This window comes from Pelophylax lessonae, assembly GCF_965119305.1.
Source record: "Pelophylax lessonae genome assembly, chromosome: 2".
In the NCBI taxonomy this organism is placed as follows: domain Eukaryota; kingdom Metazoa; phylum Chordata; class Amphibia; order Anura; family Ranidae; genus Pelophylax; species Pelophylax lessonae.
Window position 1 is genome coordinate 625,166,039 of NC_138769.1, and position 12,312 is coordinate 625,178,350.

At 42.6% G+C, this 12,312-nt stretch overlaps 1 long non-coding RNA gene across 1 annotated transcript in view; it reads left to right on the forward strand.

Annotated features, from left to right (window-relative positions):
* Positions 1-4,646: 4,646 nt before the first annotated feature.
* LOC309546944 overlaps positions 4,647-12,312 on the forward strand; it is a 397,029-nt gene continuing 389,363 nt past the window's right edge. The window contains exon 1 of the long non-coding RNA XR_014224948.1: positions 4,647-4,794. This is a non-coding gene — a long non-coding RNA (uncharacterized lncRNA). The remainder of the gene's footprint in view (positions 4,795-12,312) is intronic.

A 12,312-nucleotide genomic window follows, 5' to 3' on the forward strand; every position in this document is an offset into this window, starting at 1 on the left:
CGACAGTTGCCAGATGTTAATGTCAGGATGACCAGGCCACTCAACAGGAGGATATCAAGACTTCCAGAGCAGTGTCACATAAATGGAAATAACCAAATAATGCACACATAGTGTAAAACCGTTTCAAAATTATTATTAATTAAAGGAAAAGGAATACACTTACAAACATCTTTAAAAGACAAAGCATGTAGATGAGGAGATGACAGTACACAGAAAATCCCAAATGAAAGAAATCTCCCAATCGCAAATGAGACGTGAATAGTGACAGATTCCCAGCACCAACAAGGTAATAAGAATGCGCTCACCAGAAAACATGGACTCAAAATTCTATATAGAATATGAGTCATGTAAAGCAGATTATGGTAGCAGATCTCTCCATATAGCACTGCGGTAGCCAGATGTTAATGCCGGAATGCCCAGGATGCTCAGCAAGGGGGTGCCCAGACTTCCAAACCTGTGTCACATAAATGGAAATAACCAAATAGTGCGAACATAGTGTAAAACCGCTTCAGCAATATTTATTAAAGAAAAGGAAATACACTTACAAACATCTTGTAAAACAGAGCATGTAAATGGAGAGATGGCAGTACAATGTTCTGACGCGTTTCATCCAAAATGATATATTCATAGGAGAATTGCCAAATGTTATAAAATGTTATTTAAATAACAAACATGTCATACCCACCCTCGGTGGTTTTGCACAGAACAGCCTCAATCCTCCTCTTCTTGTGTCCCTCGCCGGCACTCTTGGCCCCTCCTTCCTCCTGAGTGCCCCCAGAGCAAGCAGCTTGCAATGGAGGCACCCAAACAGGCTTGTTCCCGAGTACTGGCTCTGCATGTCCATTCACACACAGAGCCGCAGCTCGGCCCTGCCCCCTCTCTCTCCTCATTGGCTCACTGGCTGTGATTGACAGCAGCGGAAGCCATTGGCTAATGAGGAGGCAGAATGACCGGAGACCTGAGGCTCTTAGACACATTGCTGGAGGAAGATCGGGCTCAGGTAGAGAGCTCAAAGTTCCATGACAAGTCGCACCCCATTAACGGCAATGGAACCATTCTAATCGGTGCGACTCAAGTTGCTTTGACTTAAAAAAAGGTTCCTGTACTACTTTTGGTGTGATTTCAACATGACTTGCATTGACTTCTCTTAAAGAAGTTGTATGCAAGTCACGATGAAGTCGCACAGGGATGCCGGATTCAAAGTCGCGACAGTGTGAACAAGGGCTAAGGTCTGAAAAAAGATTGTGGGCAGGCAGGCAGGCTCTTAATTACAGAAGAGACATGCAATGTCTCAATGCAATGTGTTCCAACACAGTGTCTGTATGCTGGGATGACTGCACTCCTGTGCATGCATGGGAGTAAAGTCCTCCCACACTGGCCAATCAATAAGGCGAAGACCGGCACAGGAACAAGTCAGGGAGAAGATGGGTGCTCATGAGTGCTGGACTGTTGAAGCGAAGGTAAGTATTGTAAACTTTAGTTCCACTTTAGGTTAGCTTTACCCCCCTGCAAGTGGGGAATGCGTGCACAAACACATGCATTTCCAAATTATGTGCATTCCTGACCTGCAGAGAAATGGACCGCATTTCTTAATGGCACCCCCCACTTTGTAATAGCACCCTATGAACTGTCAACCGTGGCGCAATTTCATGCACATTAAACTGCGTGGTGCCACAGCACCATGCAATTCTGCACAACTCAAATTCAAAAGAGGGTTGGGGACCATTTTTTGGATGGGGAAGCATTTTGAAATGAATGGGCTGCCCTACCGACGAAAAGCACACGCAAATTCGCTCACACAGGTCTGAACAGAGTCCTAATTATCATCTCATCAATAATTATTCATTTCCAGTACAATTCTTTAGTTAACCAGGAAAAATAATAACCTTTTATTAAAAAATTCAAAATTTAACTAATCGTATTTATGTTATTTTGACAAATTCTTAGTAAGTGCTAACTAACAGACCACCATGTTGCTTTTATTTTTACTAACTGCTGAGCCATCTTAATGCTAATGCTAATGCTACTACTAACTACTGAGACACTCTTCTTCTTATCAACATTATGTACTAAGCCTCAGTGTTGGTTATATTAGCTAAATGTTATCTAATGAGTCACCATACAGATCATGTCAGTGCTAACTACTCATGTTAATTACCGAGCCAGCATGTTATTTAAAGTGTGCAAGTGCTTACCACTGAGCTGCAGTACTGCATACATTTATGATAGCTACCATTGTAGCCACAAATGTATAATGCCTATTATGCATGGATTTTTTTCTCAATGTACCTTTTGAGTATAATTTTTCATCCTTAGATATACAAAGCTTTAGCTGACTTCCAGGTAGAAATCCTGAGACATTTAAGTGCTTTATCTCTCCCATCTGTTCTCTATATATATATATATATATATATGCAAGTGTGATTTTATCTGTTTCATGTCATCTTATGGCAGCGTTGAAATTTTTGTATGCCTCTTGGCTGTATACAGAGAAAGAAAAAGAGTGAAGGTTCCAAAAATGAGCTCATACCTATTAAACATTTACACCTATGTACACGAACAGATATAATCTCTGTACCCTTAACTTCAGGCTGGGTTACGTAAAGCAGTAGTCATAAATATTTCATTGTCATTAAGCTGTATTCAGTACTGTGAACACTTTTTGTGACACTTCTTTTTCCCTCTCTGGATGTTCTCTTAGTCGAAGTTAAAGAAAAATAATTATTAGTAAAGTTAATCTTAATACTGCATTAAAAATGTATAGCTACTGCTTTCAGATAAAATATATAACCCAGGCTAGATAAAAAAAAAAAAAAATAAAAAAAATCCCCCACTCAGGTGCAGATGTAGTATATATTGTTAATTTTTGCTCCACAGTTGCATAGTCTTTCTCCTCACTGGTTATGCTTGTGATGACCAGTCACTCAAAGACTCCCTTCTTGCTGGTCTCTGACTGGTCATGTCTCCACTCCTCAAGCCAGCATCATCATGTACAATGCAGGACAAGGGACCAAAGCTGGTCCTGCATTGCACTGTATGTTAGAGATGGCCAAGCAACATTTAGGGAGAGTGGATCATAACATCAGCTATCATAGCAAAGTGGGTAAAGATAAATATTCCTCTCTGTTAAAAGAGATGTATGTTTTTTTTTTTTTAAATTCATTCTTACCGGTCCGAGGCTGCATCTGTCCCCCGGCGCCTTTAACACTGAGAACCGAGCGATCAAACACCACCATCACTCAGTTCTCACAGCTCCGTGAGCAGAGAGCTAAGGACTGTCAGTCACCGGCTCCCTGCTCTGCCCCCACTCGCTCACTGGAACACTAGGCTGTGGTGGGGAGGGAACGACTGGCTTAGGCTCTCAGCAGCTTGCTAAGAGGCTTGCGATCTTGCCCGAGCCTGGACCAGTTCTGTGACATGAGCTGACATCGGGCTTCAGCCCACTGTCTGCTGAAAATAGGTCACAGGAGTGCAGAGCGAACTGCACTCCTGTGATCCACAGGGGAGGTACAGCCAACCTCCCTTAAATCATCTCCTAGGGAAAAAAATTGCATAATATTTTTCATAGGCTGGAGGGGGCACATTGATGGTTTTTTGCCCCCCGACCAGATTTTTATTGGGAGTAGTGACGAGCAGGGGAGTGCCTTACTTCCCTAGCCTTTGCTGCTATGTGTTTCTGTTGACGCACACAGTGTAGGGAGGCACAGGTCTAGTCCCTGCAAGCAAGGGTGGCTCCATTGGATGCTGCAAGAAAAAAGAGCCACCTCATCACAGGAACCCTGGGGCAGTGATCATGGCACCAGCTAAAACTGGAATATAGGCAAGGATTAAAAGGTACAGAATCTGTATACTTGGTAAATGATTAAAGCAGATGCTGAAAGTGAAAAACTGTTTACTGTCTCTGTAGCGATTAAGCCACACAGGCATTTTTGAAGGGCTGTTAACATCTCTGTGCTTGTTTGCAGTATAACACACATTTTATTTCACAGCCAGTAAATGTAGGGACAATGAAAAATTAATGATTGTTTTAAAAAAATTGGCAGCACCATGGCTTAGTGGTTAGCATTTCTGCTCTGCAGCACTATGGTCCTCAGTCAGGACATGGAGTTTGCATGTTTTCAACGTGCTTGGGTGGGTTTTTTCTGGGTACTCTGGTTTCCTCCCACACTCCAAAGATATGCTGATAGGGTAATTGTCTCCTGTTGAAAAATGGCCCTAGTGTGTATACATGAAAGTGGGGGCTTTTACATTTTAACCACTTTGCCGCTGCTCACTAGAGCTCTACTGCGGCAAAGTGGCTCTTGTAGGTCTGACGACGTAGACCTACGTCGGCAGACACTCCCCCTTCTCGGTGGCGCGCGCGCGCCACCGGAGGCTCGCTCCGGCTGTATTCAGTCACAGCGGGAGTTGGGCCAGGGGAGGAGCAGCGGGGAATCGAGTCTGGAGATCCGCCCGCTTGTGTAAACAGAGCGGGCGGATCTCCGAAGTGACAGGCAGGGTCAGATTGCAGGGTTCAGCATAACTGAACCTGAGATCTGTCCCTGTGTCACTCAGTCACCTCCCCCCACACACGTTAGTAAGCACCAGGCATACATTAACCCCTCCCTCTCCAATAAAATTAACCCCTTCCCTGCCAGTGTCATTTTTACAGTAACAGTGGATATATATAGCACTGATTACTGCAGTAATGTCACTGGTACCCCCAAAAGTGTCAAAAATGTCAGTCAAGGGTCTGATCTGTCCGCCGCAATGTCGCAGTCCCGCAAAAAAAATCGCAGATCGCCGCCATTACTCGTTAAAAAAAAAAACACCAAAAATGACAGAAATCTTTCCCTTAGTTAGTAAACGCAATAACTTTTGCGCAAACCAATCAAAATACGCTTATTGCTATTTTTTTTACCAAAAATATGTAGCATAAAACAAATTGGCCTAAAATGATAAAAAATTTTGATTTTTACATTTTTTGGGGGGGAATTTTATATAAAAAAATGTGAAAAATATTGTTATTTTTTCAAAATTGTCGCTCTTTTTTTGTTAATAGCGCAAAAAGTAAAAATCGCACAGGTGATCAAATATCACCAAAAGAAAGCTCTGTTTGTGGGAAAAAAAGGACGTAAATTTCATTTGGGTACAGCGTCGCATGACCGTGCAATTGTCAGTTAAATTCGCACAGTGCCGAATCGCAAAAAGTGGCCCAGACGTAAGACAGCAAAATCCTCCGGTGGTAAAGTGGTTAAAGCCCTTACAATCAGTGACTGATGTGAATGTACGGTATGTAAACTGCTGTGTAAATTGTAGGCACTATATAAATACCTGAAATAAATAAACTCTTGATGCAAATATAGGTAATTCATAAAATCAATTACCGTATATACTCGAGTATAAGCCGACTTTTTCAGTGTGCTTTTTTATGCTGAAAGGCTTATACTCGAGTCACGGTCTCACTTACCTTTTCCCCGGTTAGTGTGCATGCACCGCCGCCGCTCGGTTAAGCCTGTACGCGTTCGGCTATTTCCGGGCAGACAGTGCATGTGCGGTACAGCGCTGGGGCTGGGCGGCGCCATTTTTAGATTAGAACAGTTCATTTGCACTGAATGGAGCACAACTTGTCAGGTGGCTAAGCCGCCTGACAATTTGCCCCAGTGTGAATAGGGACTAAAGCCTCGTACACACGAGTCGAAAATCGGCAGGGAATTTTCATCCGACGACCGATCTGCCGATTTTCGGCTTGTTAGTATGATGCTTCCGACAACCGACTCCGACTTTTCGGCCGAAAAAAATCTGGTGTGCAGGCTATAAAATGTTTGTCCGTCGTCAAAACACGGCCGATTTTCGTGCAGTCAGTACAGATTTTGACAGGGAAAAATCGAATGAGCAAGTCTGGGCATGCTCAGAGAAGAAAGAACACAAAGAAAGCAAACCAACACATGACATCACTTCTGAAGTAGATTTTTGTTGGCCGAGAAAATTAGTGTGCAGTCTAGGCACATTCCAACCAACAAAACACCACTCTGGACAAAAGACGGACGATCGGTCGGCCGATAATCGTTGCGTGTGTACAGGGCTTAAGGCTCCATGCACACTAAATTAAAAAACTCTCCTAGCAGCAACTTTTGCACATTTTATTTTTGCTTCTACAAGCAAATAGTGTTATCCTATGTGTCCATGCACTGTTTTAGTCTAGAAGCATTTTTAAAGCTTTAGCTTCTAGGAGCAGAACAAAGACCTCTTTTTTTTTGCATTCTTCGGAGTGATTTGCCAGCGAAATCTAAACACTGAATACTTATAACTACTGCTAAAAGCTGGCACAAAAATGCTGTTATGAGTGTTTTTCTGGCATTTTCTGGCTTATTGGAGTCTAAAACTAAAATGGAATTTTGGTCAAAAGACTATGACTAAAACGAAATCACAATTTGACATCAAAATAGCCACTGCACTAACACATAAGAATAGATAGGGGGTAGCTTTAAGCTGCTGAAAAAAACCCCCTAAAAAATTGCATTTTTGACAAAAGACTATGACTAAAACTAAATCGAAATTTGACTTCAAAATTAACACTGCACTACTGCATAAGAAAAGGTAGGGAGTATCACTAAGCTGGTGAAAAACATAATAAAAATAAATAAAAAATGACATTTTAGTCAAAAGACTATGACTAAAACTAAATCAAAATTTTACGGCAAAATTATCACTGTCTGCCAGTGATCAGTACTATGAAATAACCTGATTGTGGGAACACTAGCTGCCTCCACACACCTACACCGCATCTGTGCAGCAGTAAGATATCAGTGTTTGGAAATGTTAGTTTTATGAGCCATCGGTCTCATAGTGATAAAGAGAATATTTTCTTTCTTTCTCTTAAAGCACAAATCTATTTGCATTGAACCTGTTGTCACACTCCTCCCTGTGCAGGAACTAATAATAGCCTTTCAAGGAAATCGGTGTGTCAAGGTAAAACACAGGTGAGATTTCTGGCCACCAGTCACAGAAAACTGACAGTAAGAGCCCTCTCACACTGGTTCCCTTCAAAACTGCCATTAAAACACTGAGCTCTTTTGCGGCTCTTTTACGGTGCTTTTGAGGCCTTTGCGGTGCAGTTTTTAAAGGACACGTGACTCAAAAACTGCTCTAAAAATGCTGTGGGGCATTTTTTTAGGCATTTTGAGGCATTTTAGAGGCTCTTTTGCACTTTATAGCTCTCCAAACATGCTCCAAAGATGCAAGCAGGTTTTTTTTTCTTCATTGCACCACAAGCGTACCGCCCCAGTGTGAAAGCATTCATTGGTTTTAATGGGAAGCATTTTTCTTGAGCTTTTCAGGCACTTTTTTTAAAATGCAAAAGCCCTTGATAAACTCCTCAGTGTGAAAGGGCTCTTTTTTTTTTTTTTTTTTTTTTATTTAGATAGCAATAGATATCTGTTTTTATTCTACTATTGAAACAAGATGTAACATTTGAAAAATAAGAAATTGCAGCGCTAAACCAAAAATGCAAACAACATGTGACCATATGTGAATAAAGGATATATACAGTGGGTACGGAAAGTATTCAGACCCCCTTAAATTTTTCACTCTTTGTTATATTGCAGCCATTTGCTAAAATCATTTAAGTTCATTCTTCTTCCTCATGAATGTACACATAGCACCCCATACTGACAGAAAAACACAGAATTGTTGACATTGTTGCAGATTTATTAAAAAAGAAAAACTGAAATATCACATGGTCCTAAGTATTCAGACCCTTTGCTCAGTATTTAGTAGAAGCCCCCTTTTGATCTAATACAGCCAGGAGTCTTTTTGGGAAAGATGCAACAAGTCTTTCACACCTGGATTTGGGGATCCTCTGCCATTCCTCCTTGCAGATCCTCTCCAGTTCTGTCAGGTTGGATGGTAAACGTTGGTGGACAGCCATTTTTAAGTCTCTCCAGAGATGCTCAATTGGGTTTAAGTCAGGGCTCTAGCTGGGCCATTCAAGAACAGTCACTGAGTTGTTGTGAAGCCACTCCTTTGTTATTTTAGCTGTGTGCTTAGGGTCATTGTCTTGTTGGAAGGTAAACCTTCGGCCCAGTCTGAGGTCCAGAGCACTCTGGAGAAGGTTTTTGTCCAGGATATCCCTGTACTTGGCCGCATTCATCTTTCCCTCGATTGCAACCAGTCTTCCTGTCCCTGCAGCTAAAAAAAACACCCCCACAGCATGATGCTGCCACCACCATGCTTCACTGTTGGGACTGTATTGGACAGGTGATGAGCAGTGCCTGGTTTTCTCCACACATACCGCTTAGAATTAAGGCCAAAAAGTTCTATTTTGGTCTCATCAGACCAGAGAATCTTATTTCTCACCATCTTGGAGTCCTTCAGGTGTTTTTTAGCAAACTCCATGTGGGCTTTCATGTGTCTTACACTGAGGAGAGGCTTCCGTCGGGCCACTCTGCCATAAAGCCCAGACTGGTGGAGGGCTGCAGTGATGGTTGACTTTCTACAACTTTCTCCCATCTCCTGACTGCATCTCTGGAGCTCAGCCACAGGGATCTTTGGGTTCTTCTTTACCTCTCTCACCAAGGCTCTTCTCCCCCGATAGCTCAGTTTGGCCGGACGGCCAGCTCTAGGAAGGGTTTTGGTCGTCCCAAACATCTTCCATTTGAGGATTATGGAGGCCACTGTGCTCTTAGGAACCTTAAGTGCAGCAGAAATCTTTTTGTAACCTTGGCCAGATCTGTGCCTTGCCGCAATTCTGTCTCTGAGCTCTTCAGGCAGTTCATTTGACCTCATGATTCTCATTTGCTCTGACATGCATTGTGATCTGGAAGGTCTTATATAGACAGGTGTGTGGCTTTCCTAATCAAGTCCAATCAGTATAATCAAACACAGCTGGACTCAAATGAAGGTGTAGAACCATCTCAAGGATGATCAGAAGAAATGGAAAGCACCTGAGTTAAATATATGAGTGTAACAGCAAAGGGTCTGAATACTTAGGACCATGTGATATTTCAGTTTTTCTTTTTTAATAAATCTGCAACAATGTCAACAATTCTGTGTTTTTCTGTCAGTATGGGGTGCTATGTGTACATTCATGAGGAAGAAGAATGAACTTAAATGATTTTAGCAAATGGCTGCAATATAACAAAGAGTGAGAAATTTAAGGGGGTCTGAATACTTTCCGTACCCACTGTACATCAATGAATGATATATAAAATCAAAATGTGCTACAAGGTAATGAAAAGTGTTGCCACTAAAAAGAAGTTCATGAAGAAAGTCCCAGGTAGTGATAATAATAGTTGTGCATCCAAATTCAAAGGTGATATTGAACCATGCCAGGGAACCCCTCACCAAGGATCAAATAATTGCGCTCACCAGAGAGTATGGACCCAAAATACTGTATAGTATATGCGTCATAAGGGCTGATATTGCTGTATACTCCCAAGATAAGGCTGGAACACTGGATATCAGGAAGGTAGCCACAGTGTCACAACAGAAGCCGTAGATCTCTCACAGACCTACCTGCAACATTACGTGCCCATCCAGAAACTTTCATATCTCATCATGCACCATCACAAAGTAGGATGTGTTGTACCTTTGTTTTCAGAGAGGAGAGGAATATGAAGGATTCCATAGCCAACCCTCATCTAAATATGTTGCCTGATTCTCTTACTGGTTCTGTGGGTGTGAAAGGGCTCTTAAAGGAATCCCTGGGGCAGATATATAAAAGCCTGACAGAAGAAAAAATAGGATGATTGCCCAACGCAACTAACTGACTTTTATCTAATACCCTTGGAAGAAAAACCCAAGACATTAGATTGTTTGCTATAGGAAAAAAACTCGACTTTGCTAGAGTTTGAATAAATTGCTCTATTGTCTCCAAATGTATATGTAGCCAGGCATTGGCAGGATTGCTCCCATTAACTACTTTGAGCCACTTAGCACTGGAAAGTTGTAACGCTTGCCTGCTCTTTATTCCCCCCTTCTCATATACTTGCTGTGGAAAAAAAGGACAAACTGAAAAGGGCAGCCAAAAGGGAAAGAAGTTGTTACAAATAGTACTGTGGGACATACAGCCCAGTGAGGGTGCGACCTCAAAGTGTAAAGCAAGAGGACGACTACAGCTCCTATAAAACCCATAGGATGGTGGAAAGTATCACAGGGATTCCTACCAGTCTGCCCGGGAAAGTTTGGGGGTCGTTGCTGCTGGGACAAAGGAAAGTGTACATTTCTGTGGCAGAACACCTAGCCGTATGGGATCCTAGGCCAAGGAAGGCCCGTGTTCTGATCCATTAGTACTAAAGGGCAGTGTGTTGTTACACTATCGAGAGAGAGAGATAGAGAAGCCATCCTTTACTAACCATTGTGTTGTCCGCTGGGGATTCAGGAAGAAACCGAGGAGGGGCCCATTCCACTTCCACTACTAACACTGTGTTGCAGGATTAGTGACGGGGTTGTCAACCAGCTATTTACTGTAAATTGTTTTGCAGGTACTGAGTTATCCTGGGAAAGATTAATCACCATATCTTATACAGATACATTTAATCCTAATGCATACCGCCTGCTGTAGGAGGGCATGTTAGACTCTGACTTAAAGGGATTGTAAAGGCAGAAGGTTTTTTTTATTTTAATGCATTCTAAGCATTAAGATAAAAAAACCATCTGTGTGCAGAGGCCCCCTTCAGCCCCCCCCCCCCCCAAAACTTACCTGAGTCCGTCTTCATCCAGTGATGTTGAAGGAGTGTCTAAGCTGCTTGGGGGCTCTCCCTCCTCATTGGCTGAGACAGCAGAGCGGCGTGATTGACTCCCGCTGCTGTCAATCAAAATCATTCAGCCAATCAGGAGAGAGAGTGGGCAGGGGCGGGTCATGTCTCCATGTCTGAATGGACACAGGGAGTTGTGACTCAGCCAATAGCAAGCTGCTTGCTGTGGGGGCACTCAAGAGGAGGGTGGGGCCAGGAGAGCCGAAGAGGAGGATCCAGAGTGCTCGGTGCAAAACTAACTGCATAGAGAAGGTAATTATAACAGGTTTGTTATTTAAAAAATAAATAAATAAAACAAAACAAGACTTTACAATCACTTTAAGGCCCCGTTCACACTGGGGCGATCCGACTTGCCGGGGCGACCTCACAGGTCGCGGCGCGCAGCTCGCACCGCGACCTCGGAGTGGCCGGCACGGACTTCATAACATTGAAGTCAATGCAGGTCGCTCCAGGTCGCCCCAAAGAAGCTCCGGACCCTTTTTCTAAGTCGGAGCGACTTGTGTCGCTCCTGTTAGAACGGGTCCACAGCTTTTCTATGGCAGGCGACCTACGGCGACCTGTCAAGCGACCAGGTCACCTGACAGGTCGCCCCAGTGTGAACAGGGTCTAAGACATCACTGTCTTCAGACATGATCATTCACAGAGAACTGCCTTTTTAACTGACTTCCTTAGCCTTTACTCCTTTTATCTACCTTACAAGTGTACCAAAGACCAGATCAGCCTACCACGTGACATAACTGGATGCAGGTTTTAAAGACACTTCCTAAATGTACCAACGCTTCAAAAGGGCCCAAATGGTACCCAGCACAAGAGAAAACTCAAGGACTGCCGCTGGTTTATTTAACCTCTTCTCCCTTTAAAGGTAAAACAAATCTTAATGCCTAAGCACAATTTTGCAATTTTGACATGTGTTAGTAAAACCATACTGTATATATTATCGCTACTACTTTGTGCATCCAGGTGTATTATACCTTGCTTTTTTCAGGACAAATTGGACTTTCATGTAATAGTAAATAGTTATGGATATCTCTTTTAGCCAAAAAAGCATTTTTCTTTTTTTTTTTTGGCACTGACACTAATTGACACTGATGCTAATTAAAAAAAAAAAAAAAAAAATCCTGCCCAAAATATACTAACATTTGACCCTTACTTGATTTAAACACTAACCCTGGCCCTGACCTAGATCAAACCTTGATCTAGGTATTTTTCTTTATTTTTGTATTTTATTTTTTAATTATTTATTTATTTCTTTATTTTAAACACTTATTTTTTCTCTCTGCAAGGGAAGAGAAAGATACGTTGTATCTTTCCTCTTCATTCACACAAAGAGAAAAACACAGGGGCTGGCTTCACAGTGACTGATCAATGTGGTAGACAATCAGAGGCTACCACAGTGACTAGGTGATCCGGAATCAGGAGATCTGGGTCCCGATCGTTAGTACGGGGCCTGGGCGGTGAGACCTTGGTCTCTGTCCTGCACAGGGAGATACACATATATGCGACCCCACAGAAAAAAGCCCAGTGCAGTAGGGCCGCATATATGTGTTATGTCAGGGCGAAGGGGTTAATCTACACT